Source organism: Loxodonta africana, chromosome X (assembly GCF_030014295.1).
Source record: "Loxodonta africana isolate mLoxAfr1 chromosome X, mLoxAfr1.hap2, whole genome shotgun sequence".
Classification (NCBI taxonomy): Eukaryota; Metazoa; Chordata; class Mammalia; order Proboscidea; family Elephantidae; genus Loxodonta; species Loxodonta africana.
The window spans coordinates 107,348,767-107,368,126 of NC_087369.1; positions in this window are offsets into that span (position 1 = coordinate 107,348,767).

Consider the following 19,360-nt stretch of genomic DNA (forward strand, 5'->3'; position numbering starts at 1 on the left):
TAGTTCCAGTTAGAGAATGAAAACATCAAACAAAAACCAGAGTCTAAGACACAGGACAGCATAAGCCAAATACCAGCCTAGATAAAGAACTCGCAATAATAAAACAAAGATAAAATACTTGAAACAGAGACATCAATCTGTAAGTGATGACAATGTCAAAACAATAAAAGGGGAATAAATGGCGTAGGTATGGAACTTTCAAATGGAGAGGAAATCAAAGCAATATCAAGTAATTAAATACTGATTCAAACAGGAAGATGAGGGTAACTTTCAAGGTAACCTCTATGAAAGGTAACAAAACTCATCATAATAAAGAGGAAAAACATAAAGATTTAGTAAACACAAAATCTACAATAACAAAAGAATAAAAGAAAATCCACAAACAAAAGGAACTCAACATAGAAATCTAAGAGGAACAAAGAAAATGTCAGCACCACAAAAAAAGCACAATATGACAGCAATGAACTCATACCTATCAATAATCATCTGAGTGTAAATAGTTTAAATGTAAAGAGGCTGAAATGACAGAATTGATTAAAAAACAAAACAAAACACAACCCATCAATATGCTGTCTACAAGAGACAAATCTTAGACAAAGACATAAATTTATTAAAAATCAAAGGATGGAAAAATATATCAAGCAGATGGTAAACATATAAGGGCAGGGGTGGCAATATTAATCTCAGATAAAATAGTCTTTAAGACAAAATCCACCATAAAAGACAAAGAAGACCATTATATAATGTTTAAAGGAACAATTCACCAAGAAGACCTAACCTTAATAAACATCTACCCATCCAACGACAGGAACCCAAAATACAGAAAACAAACTCTAACAGCACTGAAAAGAGAAATTCACAGTTCCAATCACCAGTAATTATCAATGCATCCTGATTACATGTTTGATCAATTTCGAACTGCAGAAGTTGAAAAAATCTTCAATTTCTTCATTTTTGGCCTTAGTGATTGGAAATTTGAATAATAGTCATACTAACCTGTCTTCTTTATATATATGGATATTATCCTATCACTGACAGTGTTGTACTTCAGGGTAGATCTTGAAATGTTCTTTTTGACGATGAATGAGATACCATTCCTCTTCAATTTGTCCTTCCTGGCACAGTAGACCATATGATCGTCTGATTCAAAATGGCCCATACCAGTCCGTTTCAGCTCACTAATGTCTGTAATATCCATGTTTATGTGTTCCATTTCATTTTTGATGACTTCCAATTTTCCTACGTTCATACTTCATACATTCCACATTCTATTTGTTAAGAGATGTTTTCAGCTTTTTCTTCTCATTCTGAGTATTGCCACCTCAGCAAATGAAGGTCCCAAAAGCTTTACTCCATCCACGTCAATGAGGTTGACTCTACTTTTAGGAGGCATTCTTCCCCAGTCGTCCTTTGAGTGCCTTCCAACCTGAGGGGCTCATCTTCCAGCACTATATCAGACAACGTTCTGCTGCTGTTCATAAGGTTTTCACTGGACATTTCTTTTTTTTTTTTTAAATAATTTTTATTGTGCTTTAAGTGAAACTTTACAAATCAAGTCAGTCTCTCACATAAAAACATTATGTAAACCTTGCTACATACTCCCAATTACTCTCCCCCTAATGAGACAGCCCACTCTCTCCCTCCACTCTCTCTTTTCATGTCCATTTTGCCAGCTTCTAACCCCCTCTTCCCTCTCATCTCCCCTCCAGAAAGGAGATGCCAACATAGTCTCAAGTGTCCACCTGATCCAAATAGCTCACTCCTCACCAGTGTCCCTCTCCATCCCATTGTCCAGTCCATTTCATGTCTGAAGAGTTGGCTTCAGGAATGGTTCCTGTCCTGGGCCAACAGAAGGTCTGGGGGCCATGACCACCGGGGTCCTTCTAGTCTCTGTTAGACCATTAAGTCTGGTCTTAATGAGAATTTGGGGTCTGCATCCCACTGTTCTCCTGCTCCCTCAGGGGTTCTCTGTTGTGTTCCCTGTCAGGGCAGTCATCGGTTGTAGCCGGGCACCATCTAGTTCTTCTGGTCTCAGGCTGATATAGTCTCTGGTTTATGTGGCCCTTTCTATCTCTTGGGCTCATAATTACCTTGTGTCCTATGGTGCTCTTCATTCTCCTTTGATCCAGGTAGGTTGAGGCCAATTGATGCATCTTAAATGGCTGCTCGCTAGCACTTAAGACCCCAGACACCACTCTTTAAAGTGAGATGCAGAATGTTTTCTTAATAGATTTTATGATGCCAATTGACTTAGCTGTCCCCTGAAATCATGGTCCCCAAACCCCTGCCCCTGCTACACTGGTCTTTGAAGTATTCAGTTTATTCAGGAAACTTCTTTGGTTTTCGTTTAGTTCGGTTGCGCTGACCTCCCCTGTACTATGTGTTGTCTTTCCCTTCACCTAAAGTAGTTCTTATCTACCATCTAATTAGTGAGCCCTCTCCCACCCCCATCTTGTAACCACAAAAGAATGTTTTCTTCTCAGTTTAAACTATTTCTCAAGTTCTTACAATAGTGGTCTTATACGATATTTGTCCTTTTGCAACTGACTAATTTCACTCAGCATAATGCCTTCCAGGTTCCTCCATGTTATGAAATGTTTCACATATTCCTCACTGTTTTTATCGATGCGTAGTATTCCAATGTGTGAATATACCGTAATTTATTTATCCATTCATCTGTTGATGGGCACCTTGGTTGCTTCCATCTTTTTGCTATTGTAAACAGTGCTGCAATGAACATGGGTGTGCATATATCTGTTCGTGTGAAGGCTCTTATTTCTCTAGGATATATTCCGAGGAGTGGGATTGCTGGATCGTATGGTAGTTCTATTTCTAGCTTTTCAAGGAAGCGCCAAATCGATTTCCAAAGTGGATGTACCATTTGACATTCTCACCAGCAGTGTAGAAGTGTTGCAATCTCTCCACAACCTCTCCAACACTTATTATTTTGTGTTTTTTGGATTAATGCTAGCCTTATTGGAGTGAGAAGAAATCTCATTGTAGTTTTGATCTGCATTTCTCTAATGGCTAATGATCGTGAACATTTCCTCATATATCTGTTAGCTACCTGAATGTCTTTTTTAGTGGTGTCTATTCATATTTTTTGCCCATTTTTTAATAAGGTTATTTGTCTTTTTGCAGTTGAGTTTTTTTAGTATCATGTAGATTTTAGAGATCAGTCACTGATCGGAAATGTCATAGCTAAAAACTTTTTCCCAGTCTGTAGGTAGTCTTTTTACTCTTTTGGTGAAGTTTGGATGAGCATAGGTGTTTGATTTTAAGGAGCTCCCAGTTATCTAGCTTTTCTTCTGCATTCTAAATAATGTTTTATATACTGTTTATGCCATGTATTAGGGCTCCTAACGTTGTCCCTATTTTTTCTTCCATGATCTTTATCATTTCAGTTTTTATATTTAAGTCTTTGATCCATTTTGAGTTAGTTTTTGTGCATGGAGTGAGGTATGGGTCTTGTTTCATTTTTTTGCAGTTGGATATCCGGTTATGTCAGCACCATTTGTTAAAAAGACTGCCTTTTCCCCATTTAACTGTTTTGGGGCCTTTGTCAAATATCAACTGCTCATATGTGGATGGATTTATGTCCGGATTCTCAATTCTGTTTTATTGGTCTATGTATCTGTTGTTGTACCATTACCAGGCTGTTTTGACTACTGTGGCGGTATAACAGGTTCTAAAATCAAGTAAAGTAAGGCCTCCCACTTTGTTCTTCTTTTACAGTAATGCCTTATTTCTCCAGGGCCTCTTTCCCTTTCATATGAAGCTGGTGTTTGTTTCTCCATGTCATTAAAGAATGTCCTTGGGATTTGGATTGGAATTGCATTAAATGTATAGATCGCTTTTGGTAGAATAGACATTTTTATAATGTTAAGCCTTCCTATCCATGAGCAAGGTACGTTTTTCCACTTATGTAACTCTCTTTTGGTTTCTTGCAGAAGTGTACTGTAGTTTTCTCTGTATAAGTCTTTTACATCTCCGATAAGATTTATTCCTAAGTATTTTATTTTCTTGGGGGCTACTGTAAATGGCATTGATTTGGTGATTTCCTCTTTGATGTTCTTTTTGTTAGTATAGAGGAATCCAACTGATTTTTGTATGTTTATCATGTATCCTGATAGTCTGCTGAACTCTTCTATTAGTTTCAGTAGTTTTCTGGAGGATTCCTTAGGTTTTTTTGTGTATAAGATCATGTCATCTGCAAAAAGCGATACTTTTACTTCTTCCTTGCCAATCTGGATGCGCTTTATTTCTTTATCTAGCCTAATTGCTCTGGTTAGGACCTCCAACACAAAGTTGAGTAAGAGCGGTGATAAAGGGCATTCTTGTCTGGTTCCCAATCTCAATGGGTATGCTTTCAGGCTCTCTCCATTTAGGGTGATGTTGGCTGTTGGTTTTGTATAAATGCCCTTTGTTATGTTGAGGAACTGGATGGTTTTTTAAGTAGTTTACCACCAAGTTCTTCGTCCTAGTCTTCTTAGTGTGTGGAAGCTTCACTAAAACTTGTCCACTGTGGGTGACCCTGTTGGTATTGGAAATACCAGTGCCACAGCTTCCAGCATCACAGCAATGGGCAAGCCACCACAATATGACAAACTGACAGACATATGGTGGACTACATGTATTAATATTCATAAAATATATAATATATGTTTTTATTAGTTTCAATTTACATGTATAGAATTATCCTATACATTTTTTCTAAAATCTGTTTTCACTCACGAAATGTATGTCTTAGGTATCTATCCATTTTTATACGTGTAGTTATAGTTGAACCGTAATTGGTTTCAAGAATTTCATCTTACTGAGCATATCACATTTTCTTTAATTTACCCATCTTATTATTACTTGATCTGCTAATTGTATGTTTTCATTCTTTGAAACAACAGTAAAAGGGGCATTTTCATGTATGTCTCCTTTTATGAATGTGTCAATTTCTCTGTTGTATAGTACTAGGACTAGGAGCAAAAATACTCTGTAGAATATATACAGTTTTAATTTCACTATATAGTTGCAAATTTCATATAGTGTTGTACTGATTTACATTGCCACCAATGGTGGCTAAAATTTCCTGTATGGTCACATTATCACTGACTCTTAAGTATTGTCTTTTGTCAATTTATTTTTGTAAATCTGATTGGTGTGAAAATGTATGTCATTTTAGTTTTAATTTTTATTTCCCTAATTACTACTGAAAGTAGTATGCTTTATTATATTTCTTGCCATTTTGATTTTCTGTTCTATGAATTGCCTGGTCATATGTTTGGTCAACTTCCCATTTATTTTTCTTTTTATCCATATATTACAGTTATTTAATAATCTTGCTAATTTCTTGTTTCTTATGTGTTTCAAATATTTTCTTTCAGGTTTTGGTTCGTATTTGTTTACTGTATCTTTTGTCATTCAGAATTTATCAGCAGTTTATTTATGAGTTGTGCTTTTCATATATAAGTAATCCTTTCCTACTCTGAGATAATAAGTTTGCTATATTTCTTTTTTTTAAATAACTTTTATTGTGCTTTAAGTGGAAGTTTACAAATCGTCAGTCTCTCACATATAAACTTATATACACCTTACTACATACTCCCACTTACTTTCCCCCTAATGAGTCAGCACGCTCCTTCCTTCCAGTCTCTCCTTTCATGACCGCTTTGCCAGTTTCTAACCCTCTCTACCCTCTTATCTCCCATCCAGACAGGAGATGCCAACATAGTCTCAAGTGTCCACGCTATATTTCTTAAAAAAATATTTTATTGTATTTTAGGTGAAAGTTAACACAGCAATTTGGATTCCCATTTAACAATTTTTGTATAGATTGTTCCATGACATTGGATACAATTTTCACAATGTGGCAGCATTCTCATGATTTTCATTCTGTTGTGTTTCCATTGATCTAGCTTCCTTTGCTCTCCTTTCCTTCTCGTCTTTGCTTTTGGGTAAATGTTGATACTTTGGTCTCATACTGTTGATTGTTTAAGGGAGCACATTAATCATGAGTGATATTGTTTGTTTTATAGCCAATGTATTGTTTGGGTGAAAGGTGTCCTCTGGAGTAGCTTCAGTTCCAAGTTCAAAGTGTATCTTAGGGTGATAGTCTCAAGGGTTCCTCTAGTCTCTGTTGGTCCAGTAAGTGAGGTCTTCTTTAGGAATCTGAATTTTGTTCTACCTTTTTTTCCCTATCCAGGACCATCTATTGTGTTCCTGGTCAGTATATTTTTTTTATAATTTTTATTATGCTTTAAGAGAAAGTTTACAAATCAACTCAGTCTCTCACACAAAAAACCGTGTATACCTTGGTACACATTCCCAATTACTCTCCCCCTAATGAGACTTTTTTTTTTTTAATGAGACAGCCCGCTCTCTCCCTCCACTCTCTCTTTTCGTGTCCAATTTGGCAGCTTGGAACCCCCTCTACCCTCTCATCTACCCTCCAGGTGGGAGATGCCAACATAATCTCAAGTGTCCACCTGATCCAAGAAGCTCACTCCTCACCAGCATCCTTCTCCAATCCATTGTCCAGTCCAATCCACGTCTGAAGAGTTGGCTTCAGGAATGGTTCCTGTCCTGGGCCAACAGAAGGTCTGGGGTCCATGACCACCGGGGTCCTTCTAGTCTCTGTCAGACCATTAAGTCTGGTCTTAATGAGAATTTGGGGTCTGCATCCCACTGTTCTCCTGCTCCCTCAGGGGTTCTCTGTTGTGTTCCCTGTCAGGGCCCTGGTCAGTATTTTTGATAGTGCTAGCAGGGAACCATCTAGTTCTTGTGGTCTCAGGCTAGAAGAGATAGACCCTCACTAATAGTTCCTGTGGGCTCTTAGTCCTGTGGACTTATTTCTTCTTTGAGTCGTTGGTTTCTTTCATTCTCTTTTGTTCCAGATGAGTAGAGACCAAAGGTTCTACCTTAGATGGCTGTTTGCAAGCTTTTAAGACCTTAGACACTAGTCACCAAACTACAATGTAGAACATTATCTTTATGAACCATTATGCTAGTTGATTGAGTTGTCTCATGAAACTGTGGTCTCAAGCCTTTTAATCCAGTAAACCAATCTCGCAAATTGTTTGGCTATGTCTAGGAAGTCTCCGTAACTGTGTTGCCTAAGTTCTTTATTATATATGTGTAGCACACACGAACATGTATATATATGTGCCTACAGATACACTTACACATGTATGTGCATTTACTCACATATGCCCTCCTATACACATACATGGATACATATCTACCTACTTAACCACGCACATCTTCTGGCTATTATTACTGTCGTTGCAGAATTGTATATGTTATAGCATTTTATATATATTTTATAATGCTTTAGGTGAAAATTTACAGTTCAGGTTAGTTTCTCATACAAAAATTTATACACAGATCGTTATACGACCCTAGTTGCTATCCCTATAATGTGACAGCACATTCCTCCTTTCCATCCCGGATATCCCGTGTCCATTCACCCAGCTCCTACCGCTTTCTGCCTTCTCATCTCCCCTCCGGGCAGAAGCTGCCCATTTAGTCTTGTGTATATATATTACTAAGAAGCACACTCTTCAGGAGTATCATTTTATGTCTTAGAGTCCACTCTATTCTTTGTCTGAAGAGTTGGCTTTGGGAATGGTTTTAGTTCTGGGTTAACAGAGTGTCTGGGAGCCAAATCCTCCAGGGTTCTGCCAGTCTCAGCCAGACCATTAAGTCTGGTCTTTTTACTAGAATTTGAGTTCTGTGCCCCACTTTTCTCCTGCTCCGTCAGGGACTCTCTGTTGTGTTCCCTGACAGGGCAGTTACTGGTGGTAGCCAGTCACGATCCAGTTCTTCTGGTCTCAGGCTGATGGAGTCTCTGGCTTATTTGGCCTCTTTTTTTCTCTTGGGCAAATATTTTCCTCATATCTTTCGTGTTCTTCATTCTTCTTTGCTCCAGGAGGGTTGGGACCAATTGATGCATCTTAGATAGCTGGTCACTAGCTTTTAAGACTCCAGACACCAATCACCAAAGTGGAATGCAGAACATTTTCTTAATAAGCTTTGTTATGTCAATTGACCAAGATGTCTCCTGAAACCATGGTCCCCAGGCCCCAGCCACTGCTACACTGTCCCTCAAAGTGTTTGGTTGTGTTCAGGAAACTTCTTAGCTTTTGGTTGAGTCCAGTGGTGCTGACTACCGCTGTATTGTGTGCTGTCCTTCCCTTCACCTAAGATAATTCTTGCCTACTATCTAGTTAGTGAATTCCATTCTCCCTAACTCCCCACCATCTTAACTGTAAAAGAATGTTTTCTCCTCAGTTTAAACTATTTCTCAAGTTCTTATTATAGTGGTCTTATACAATATTTGCCCTTTTGAGACTGACTAATTTCACTCAGCATAATGCCTTCCAGATTCCTCCATGTTGTGAAATGTTTCACAGATTCCTCACTGTTCTTTATCGATGCGTAGTATTCCATTGGAAACCCTGGTGGCGTAGTGGTTAAGTGCTACAGCTGCTAAGCAAAGGGTCGGCAGTTCGAATCTGCCCGGTGCTCTTTGGAAACGCTATAGGGCAGTTCTACTCTGTCCTATAGGGTCGCTATGAGTCAGAATCTACTCAACGGCCCTGAGTTTGGTTTGGTTTAGTATTCCATTGTGTGACTATACCATAATTTATTTATCCTTTCATCTGTTGATGGGCACCTTGGTTGCTTCCATCTTTTTGCTATTGTAAACAGTGCTGCAATGAACATGGGTGTGCATATATCTGTTCGTGTGAAGGCTCTTATTTCTCTAGGATATATTCCGAGGAGTGGGATTGCTGGGTCTTATGGTAGTTCTATTTCTAGCTTTTTAATGAAGCACCAAATCGATTTCCAAAGTGGTTGTACCATTTGACATCCCGACGAGCAGTGTATAAGTGTTCCAGCCTCTCCACAACCTCTCCAACATTTATTATTTTGTGTTTTTTGGATTAATGCTAGCCTTGTTGGGGTGAGATGGTATCTAGTTGGGGTTTTGATTTGCATTTCTTTAATGGCTAATGATCATGAACATTTCCTCATGTATCTGTTAGCAGCCTGAATGTCCTCTTTGGTGAAGTGCCTGTTGATATCTTTTGCCCATTTTCTTTCTTTCTTTTTTTTTTTTTATTGTACTTTAGATGAAGGTTTACAGAACTAGTTTCTCATTAAAAACAATTAGTACACATATTGTTTTATGACATTGATTAACAAAACCACGACATTTCAGCACTCTCCCTTCTCAACCTTGGGTTCCCTATTACCAGCTTTCTTGTTCCCTCCTGCCTTTTCATCCTTGCCCCTTGACTTGTGTGCCCCTTTAGTCTCGTTTTGTTTTATGGGACTGTCCAATCTTTGGCTGAAGGATGAGCCTCAGGAGTGACTTCATTACTGAGCTGAAAGGGTGTCTGGGGGCCATACTTTCAGGGTTTCTTTAGTCTCTGCAGGCCAGCAAGCCTGGTCTTTCTTTTTGACTTGGAATTCTGTTCTACATTTTTCTCCAATTCTGTCCAGGACAGCAATTGTGCTCCCTCAGCTTTAAATGCACCATTCTCCACTCCGTCTGAGTGGCGACTTCACCTTTAGAAACACCAGAGGCCATGGCTCCACTCTTTGAGACCCCTGAGGTCATGGCCATACCTTTCGTGACTGAGGCGGAGCAGCTTCTTGTGTTCCTTGTCTCTTCAGCTTCTGTTTCCTGGTTTCTTGGCCTCTCAGCTCCTCAGGCCCCACACCTGCATCTGCCCTGCTGGGGCAAGTGTTCCAAAGCTCAGTAGCTCCACCGATAAGTGTCCGGAGGCACCCCACTCCACCTGGAAGCCTCCAGCACACAGCCACTCAGCTATCTTTTTCCATGGGTTGGCTCCAGTGCCATCTCACACTGGTCTCTTGGTTCTACTGCTGCTGGTTCTCTGTTGTTGCAACTTCTTTGCCGCTGCAGGTTCTCTGCTGTGCTGGTCCTCTGCCACTCTTGCAAAACTGCTTCCACACTTTAGGTATCTGTTAGAGCAGCACTCCACTCTCTCGGTACCAAATTCTGTCTTAGTCATCTAGTGCTGCCATAATAGAAATGCCACAAGTGGATGGTTTTAACAAAAAGAAATTTATTTCCTCACAGTCTAGTACGTTACAAGTCCAAATTCAGGGCATTGTCTCCAGGAAAATGCTTTCTCTGTGGGCTCTGGAGAAAGGCTTCCCCTGGTTGAGGAGCTTCTCAGGCACAGGGACCCCATGTTCAAATGATACACTTTACTCCTGGTGCTGCTTTCTTGGTGGTGTGAGGTCCCCCACTCTGCTTTCTTCCCTTTCTTTTCATCTCTTGAGAGATAAAATGTGGTGCAGGCCACACCACAGGGAAACTCCCTTTACCTTGGATCAGGGAGGTCACCAATGTAAGCGTGGTGTTACAATCCCACCCTAACCCTCTTAACATAAAATTGCAACCACAAAATAGAGGACAACAACACAATACTGGGAATCATGGTCTAACCAAGTTGATACACACATTTTTGGGGGACATAATTCAATCCATGACAGCACTCAATGCTGTTGGCTATAAGGACTGTGAGTCACCACTTATTCTTGGGCCCCTGTCACGGGTGCCTTGGTGGAGTGGGTGGAGCCACCAGTCCTGAGGCCCCTGATGTGGTTAGGTGAGGTCCCAGCTTAATGGGCAAGGTGGTGTCAAAAGTCAAGAATCTGCCACTCCCCTTATAGCTGATACAGATGAAAATAGGCTTCAGGTATATACCCTTTTGTACTGTGCTAATGAGGGCCTATGCTTTTGAAATGGGCCCACACAGGTCTATGCAGGGGTGAAAGGCATTCGAAGTCCATGGACCCCTTATGCCTGTACCTAGGCAAAGGTGTTGTGCCTGCCCCAAGTTTCCAGCTTAGGAGAGCGGGCAGATTATTGTTTCCTGTTTGATAATTTGTTCCCTTTCCAAAGCCAGGAGAATGGCTTAGGGCTCTCCATGGGTCTTACTTCCAGCCTAGGGGGCTCCACAATAGCTGGTGCCAGACCCAGTGCAGAGTGGGGAGAGGGCAGGTAAATGGGAGGGAGGTACTTCTCAAATGGTTTTTTTTGATCCGTGTGGTAGTTTAGATATTTGTACTTATCTTTTGCCAGTTGGAGGCTTGAACAGACTCTACACTGCTCAGTCTCTCTCTAGCACCACTACTTGCCTCATCCCTCATGTACAAGCAGATCCAGCCTGTAGGGTGCTGGTGCCGGTCAGGTCATGTCTGGCAACTAACTCCTCAGTGCTTCTGAACCATCTCTCCATCCCCCAGCTGCTCAGTCCGATTCCTCAACTTTGTCTTTGATGTTCAGGACTCCTAGATTGTCATATACAATCAATTCATTTGTTTTATTGGGTCTTTATTGTAAGAGGGACCACCATCTTGTCCCCACCTGGCTATATTTTTTTAATATTTAAAATTATTGTTTCATTTTTCATGATTTGGTTTTAACCTTTCTGGAATTTATTTTTTGACATAGGAAGATTTTTTCTTATTTTTTTATAGGTTTATTAGTTATCTATTGCCAAATAAAAAATTATCACAAACTTACTTACTCGTACTTGTTCTTGTTGTTAGTTGTCTTTGAGCCAATTTTGGCTCATAGCTACTCCAAGTGTTACAGAGTAGAGCTGCACTCCACAGGGTTTTCAAGGCTGTAATCTTAACGGAAGGAGGCAGTCAGGCCTTTTCTTCCGTGGTACCACTGGGTTAGCACTCTAGGACAAACATTTGCACCACATAGGGACAGCTCTTAGCTGCTTAAGACGTTTATTATCTCAGTTTCTCTGTGTCAAGAATCCACAGCTGCTTCAGTGTGTCTCAGAGGCTGCAATCAAGGTTTTGACTGAGGCTATGTTTTCATTTCAAGGCTCTACTGAGAGGTATTTGCTTCCAAACTCAAATGGTTGTTGGCAGAATTTATATCCTTGGGGTTAGTTACACTGAGAGATTCAATTTATACTGAGCACTTCAGCTGGCTGTGGGTCAAAAAATCAAAAATCAAACGCACTTCCATAGAATCGATTCCGACTCATAGCAATCCCACAGGACAGAGTAGAACTGCCCCATAGGGTTTCCAAAGCTGTAAATCTTTATGGAAGCCGACTACCACATCATTCTCATGCAGACTATCTGGTGGATTCCAACTGCCAACCTTTCAGTTAGCAGTCAAGCACACTTAAACATTGTGCCACCAGGGCTCCTTCTGTGGGTCAAAGGCTGACCTCACTTCCTTGCCACATGGGCTTTTTCATAGGGCAACTCAGAATATAGCAAATTGCTTCATCAAAGCCAACAAGGGTGAGGGTCTGCTAACAAGACAGAAAGTTACAGTTTTATGTAACACTAATATGATATCCCATCACCCTTGCCATAGTCTAGGGGTCAGAAGCAAGTCATAAGTACTGCTCACACTTAAAAAAAAGGGGAGGAAATTACATAAGGCAATGAATACCAGGAGGCAAGGATCAAGAGGTTTTACCTTAAAGTATTTAGCTACAAAAAAAAAAAAAAAAGTCAATTGTCCAATGTATTATAAAGTTATAAAACTTCCCCAACTAATACGTAATTTCTTCTCTATCATATAATTTATTTACTTTTTGTCTGTACTCCTCACAGGTAGAAAACATCACTGTATCCCCAGAAATTAGCCCAGCACCTGGCATATAGAAATTACATAAAATATGTTTATTGACAGTTATCAGTAGAGAAATTTTGAGAGCGTCAGTATCTTATCTGAATGAAGACTGTGGCTGTAACTATTAGGAAATCAAAAAAGACAATCTTTTTTATAACACTGTTCTTCTGATTATTTTTATTTCATTGACTGTTCATTGTTTATTAGAGTATCACCTAGAATGAGACTGATCCCTGACTACTATCAAATACAAACCTTCTGTTTTAGTGTGTCTATTCCACTGAATTTGCATCCAGTATATGGTGTTTGGAGCCCTGGTGGCGCAATGGTTAACAGCTCAACTGTTAACCAAAAGGTCAGTGTTTGAATCCACCAGCCACTCCTTGGAAACCTTATGGTGCAGTTCTATTCTGTCCTATAGGGTCACTGTGAGTAGGAATCAACTTGATGGCAGTGGGTTTGGCAATGAGCAATGAGTATATCATATTTGTTTCCACCTTCAGGCCTTTGTTTCACCCCACCTAGCAGATCTTTATTCTTTCTTTCTGGTGCTGCAAATATTATAGTTATTTCAGAACCTAGTTTGTTTTTCATTTGTTTGCCTGGTTGTTCGTTTTTGCAGCCATCACCACTACTCATTTCCAAAACTTTTCATCACCCCAAATCAAAACTCTGTACTCATTGAGCATTAACCTTCCATTTCCCCCAAACTCCTGCCGCTGGCAACCACTAATCTACTTTCTGTATCCATGCATTTGTCTCTTCTAGATATTTCATAATGTGGGGTCATGTAATATGAGGACTTTTGTTTTAGGCTTATTTCACGTAGCATAATGTTTTCAAGATTCATCCATGTTGTAGCATGTATCAGGACTTTATAGTCCTTTATGGCTGAATAATAATCCATTGTATGTATATACCACATGTTGTTTATCATCTGTTGATGAACCTTTAAGTTGTTTGCACCTTTAGGCTGTTGTGAATAGTGCTGGAGTAAACATTGGTGTACAAGTATCTGTGTTCCTGCTATCAAGACTTTTGGGTATATACCTAAAAATGTAATTGCTGGATCGTATGTAATGTGGACTGCCAAAAGAATGAACAAATCTGTTTTGGAAGAAGTGCAGCCAGAATGCTTCTTAGAAGCAAGGATGATGAGACTTCGTCCCATATATTTTGGACATGCTATCAGGAGGGATCAGTCCCTGGAGAAGGATATGATGCTTGGTAAAGTCGAGGGTCAGTGAAAAAGAGGAAGACTCTCAACAAGATGGATTGACACATTGGCTGCAACAATGAGCTCAAGCATAACAACGATCATGAGGATGGGGCGGAACCAGGCAGTGTTTCGTTCTGTTGTACGTAGGGTTGCTATGAGTCAGAACCAACTAGATGGCACCTAACAACAACAGCGACATGTGATTTTTATGTATATTTATATATATATATTTATAGGTGTGTATTTTTTTTATATATTTACTTATATTTAACTTTCTGAGGAATTGCTAAGCTGTTTCCCGATTGCTGTGCCATTTTACATTTCCACCATCAATTGACAAGAGGCAAAACTTAGTTTATTTTTCATGCCTACTACATCCACTAAAGTGTCTACTACAAGTGAGGACTTTCTGATTTCTTGACCTTTCTTAGTCTCTATTTTTTTTTTTTACTATTTCTCATGCCTATCATGTGGGCTATCAATCAGACATATTTGATGGTTTTTAAACTAAGGTAATTTAAAATATTTAGACTGAGGAAATGTTATACCTGAAAGAATCTTAGGTTTCATCACGTTTAGTTAATACAGAAACTGAGCCTTGGAGAAGTGAAATGACTTTCCCAAGGCCATATAGCCAGTGGGTAGTAGGGTCCAGATTTGAATAATGTCTTGAATTTCATGCTACTTCTCTACTCTGACTTTTCATGGGTTTCTTTGTCATGTTGGTATTGGACCTATTGTTGGAACAAAGAAAGTGGTATCAAGTTGAGATGCAAATTAAATTTTGAAAACTTAACCTGGCAGGGAATGAAGGAATTTCTAGGTTGGGCTAGATTTATGCTGCAACAGTGCTCTGGGAAGGGAGCTCTGGTGATGCAGTGGTTAAGCATTCAACTGCTAACTGAAATGTTGGCGGTTCAACCCACCAGCCACTCCATAGAAGAAAGATGTGGCAGTCTCCTTCCATAAAGATTATAGCCTTGGAAACCCTATAGGGCAGTTCTACTCTTTCCTGTAGGATCGCTATGAGCCAGAATTGACTCGATGGCACACAAAAACGACAAATGCTCTGAGAATGAGAAAGAAGGATGTGAAGGCATACCTCGTTTATTAGGCTTCACTTTACTGTGTTTTGCACCTATTGTGTTTCTTACAAATTGATAGTGATTCCTCTGATGGATCTGGGCAAAGTTAATTGAAAACCTTCTGGAAAGGATTCAACATTCTAGATACGATTAAGTACATTCATGATTCACTGGAGGAGGTCAAAATATCAACATGAAAAAGAGTTTGGAAGAAGTTGATTCCAACCCTCATGGGTGGCTTTGAGGGGTTCAAGACTTCAGTGGAGGAAGTAACTGCAGATGTGGTGAAAATAGCAAGAGAACCAGAATTAGAACTGGAGCCTGAAGATGTGGCTGAATTGCTGCAATATCGTGATAAAACTTTAATGGATGAGGAGCTGCTTCTTATGGATAAGCAAAGAAAGTGTTTTCTTGAGATGGAATCTACTCCCGGTGAAGATGTTGTGAACATTGTTGAAATGACAACAAAAGATTTAGACTATTACATAAATTTAGTTAATAAAACAGCAGCAGTATTTGAGAAGACCGAATCCAGTTTTGAAAGAAGCTCTACTATGGGTAAAATGCCATCGAACAGCATCTCATGCTACAGAATATTCTTTTGTGAAAGGAAGAATCAATCCATGCTGCAAACTTCATTGTTTCTCTTATTTTGAGAAATTAGTACAACCACCCCAACCTTCAGGAACCACCACCCTGATCAGTCAGCAGTCATCAACACCAAAGCAAGACCCTCTACCAGCAAAAGGATTATGACTCGCTGGAAGCTCAGATGATGGTTAGCATTTTTTAGCAATAAAGTTTTTTTTTTTTTAATTAAGGTTTGTACTTTGTTTTTTAGACATAATGGTATTGCACTCTTAAAAGAGTGCTAAACCAAAACCAAATCCATTGCCGTGAAGTCAATTACGTCTCATAGCAACCCTATAGGACGGAGCAGAACTGCCCCATAGGGTTTCCAAGGAGTGGCTGGTGGATTCCAATAGCTGACCTTTTTGGTTAGCAGTTAAACTTTTAACCACTGCACCATCAGGGCTCCTCAGTAGAGTACAGTATAGTGTAAACATAACTTTTTTATCCAATGGGAAGCCAAAAAATTCATGTGACTCGCTTTATTGTGATACTCACTTTGTACAGTGATCTGGAACTGAACTTGCAATATTTCTGAGGCATGCTTGTACAAGGTTCCCAGCTTCCAAAAAGTTGCACCTTTCAAGAGAATATGAATTAAAAATGATAGAAAATGGAAAGGTACAGATGTTCATGTGTTGGTAGATTTGGGGGTGAGAGGATAAGGACATTTCTGTCTAATTGCTATAATCATCTTTTGCATTGAGTTCTGACAGTGTCAAGAATTAGGCGGAAAAAGCAAGTCACAACTTAACCAACTGCACAAGTCTGACCTAGATCTTAGGTAGATCCTATTTCCCTAGCGCTTCTTTTTTTTTTTTTTTTTTAAGCATTCTACTTTGAGCAGAATGTAGAGAGTGTAGAGAGTGTGGACAGCCAGCATCACCTTTTTATCCATTTGCTTCCATCTTCAGGTGTTTTATAGCTTCCATCAAAGAGCAGTAGAGTTCCCATTCCATGCTTTATATTTAACAACTGTCATGTATTTTATCACATAATCATGTTATCCTTTCAATTTTATGAATGATTTTTAAAACCTAAGTCTGAAAAATGTGTTTCTTCATATATTACAGTTTAATGTGTACTTTGGAACATGGATATATTTAGCAGAGAAATACAGTTCTAGACTTGATATAATCTAATTTTAATTACTAGATATTCCATGATTTAAAATAAGTGACAACATATCCTCTACATCTACAATAGGATATTAAAAAAATTATCACCAATTCTAACTTGACATTACATTATTTTAAATGTAAGTTACAAGGTTAATATATGTCAGACAACCCCATAAGAGCAGGAAGTAGGTGGGGAAAGAGTTTATATTTCTCAAAATTTAAGGATTCTGCCTATTTAGTAACAGCAATGCATTTAAGTAACTACAAGGTCAAGGTAAGATATTTATTTGGGTGGAAATATACTAATTACATTAGAAAGATTTATAAATCAGCTGAACTTTTTCTATTTGTTCCCTAACCTTGAAAATAGGTCCATTAAGGCTGTTATAATGAGCTCATAATTTACATTTCCTTCTAGAGCACATTCAGGAAAGTTTTTTTTAATAGTTATAATAATTTGTCTAAAATGCTCTGTTTTTGGAGTAAATATACAAAAGCTCAAAGAGAAAGACACTTTGAGGGAGGTGATAATAATATTTTGGTCCACTACACTGCAAGGAGATCCTCACTCCCTTTATTTGGCCATTTCAAAACATTAGTGCATAATTAGTTGAGTCAGGGAGGTTTAACAATAAATATCTTTACTTTTAATTATCTTTAGGAAGGCTTGCCCAGATGATCATTGCCAAGCACGGACACTTCAGAGCCTGTGAACTGTGCTTGCTGTTGTGAATTGCAGTAATGCTTCAGTAAACTCATCTAACCTCTTTATTTTACATTAAACATTTAAGAAGAAAATACAAAAGGATACTATACATAGCCTAATGTCCTGGCAGTGTGTATCCCTGGGGCACCTACTCTTATTCAGAAAACACTCAGGAATCAGTGACGGATGAATAAATGAGGGCAGTAAGAAACAGGACAAAGGTGATAACTGAATAAAAGTTGCCACAGGCTTTAACCTTAAAGTATTGGAGAAAATATTCTGCTGAGCTTTGGTGGCAATATATGTGACAAACACCTGACGTGAAAAAATCCCTAAAGTATCTGATATATATATAAAAAAAATCTGATATATACAACGGTCAAATTAGAGGTCTCATCTTTTCTTTCCTTCAGAGCACTGAACAGGTCTGTTTCTTTCTTAACTCTACAGTGTCTAGAACCAGCATTTGTGATAAAGACCATTGACTGACAATTGAAACATGTTAGGGGAGTTTAGGAAAACACATGCCTAAATGCACATTCTTCTGGCAAAGAAGCTATTTTGAGAAGCTTATTGGGGCTCTAGATTGAATAGGTTCAAATGGCCAGTCCTGATTTTCCACTTGTGGATTTGAGCAGGGAGTTTTAGACTCAGCCTCATCTGGAGATGCACCTTTAGAACGATTCATGTTGTGGTTGCATTTAGGTGCAATCAAGTCGGTTCCCATTCACAGCGACCCTATGTGCAACAGAACAAAACACTGCTTGGTCCAGCCCCATCCGCACAATCATTGTTATGCTTGAGACCATTGTTGCAGCCACTGTATCAATTCATCTTGTCCATGGTCTACCTCTTTTTTGCTGACCCTCTACTTTACCAAGTATGGTGTCCTTCTCCAGGGACCGGTCCCTCCTGATAACATGTTCAAAGTAGTTGAGATGAAGTCTAGCCATCCTTGCTTCCATGGAGCACTCTGGCTGTATTGCTTCCAAGACAGACTTGTTCATTCTTCTAGCAGTCCATGATATATTCAATATTCTTCGCCAATACCATGATTCAAAGGCATCAATTCTTCTTCAGTCTTCCTTATTCATTATCCAGCTTTTGCATGCACATGAGGAGTTTGAAAACACCTTGGCTTGGGTAAGCCGCACCTTAGTCCTCAAAGTGACATCTTTGCTTTTCCACACTTTAAAGTGGTCTTTTGCAACAGATTTGCCCAATGCAATACCTCATGTGATCTGACTGCTGCTTCCATGGGTGTTGATTGTGGATTCAAGTAAAATGAAATCCTTGACAACTTCAATATTTTCTCCGTTTATTATGATGTTGCTCATGGTCCAGTTGTGCGAACTCTTCTTTTATGTTGAGGTGCAATCCATACTGAAGGCTGTAGGCTTTGATTTTCATTAGTCCTCTTCATTTTCGACAAGCAAGGTTGTCGAAAATGAAGTTTGCTAATGAGTCCTCCACTAATCCTGATGAGGAATTCTTCATATAGTCCAGTTTCTTGGATTATTTGCTCAGCATACAGATTGAACAAGTATGGTGAAAAGATAAAACCCTGACACACACCTTTCCTGACTTTAAACCACATAGTATCCCCTTGCTCTGTTCAAATGACTGCCTCTTGGTCTACGTACAGGTTCCCTAAGTGTGCTGAAATGCACGTTCCTCACAATGCTATTCATAATCTATTATAATCCACACAGCTGAATGCCTCTGTATAGTCAATAAAAAACACGTAAACATCTTTCTTGTATTCTCTGCTTTCAGTCAAGACCACCTGATATAGCAATAATATCCATACTTCCAAGTCCTCTTCTGAATTCAGCTTGAATTTCTGGCAGTTCCCTGTCAATGTACTGCTGCAATTGCTTTTAAAGACCATCAGCAAACTTTTACATGAGTGTGGTATTATTGATATTGGTCAATAATTTCTGCATTCTGTTG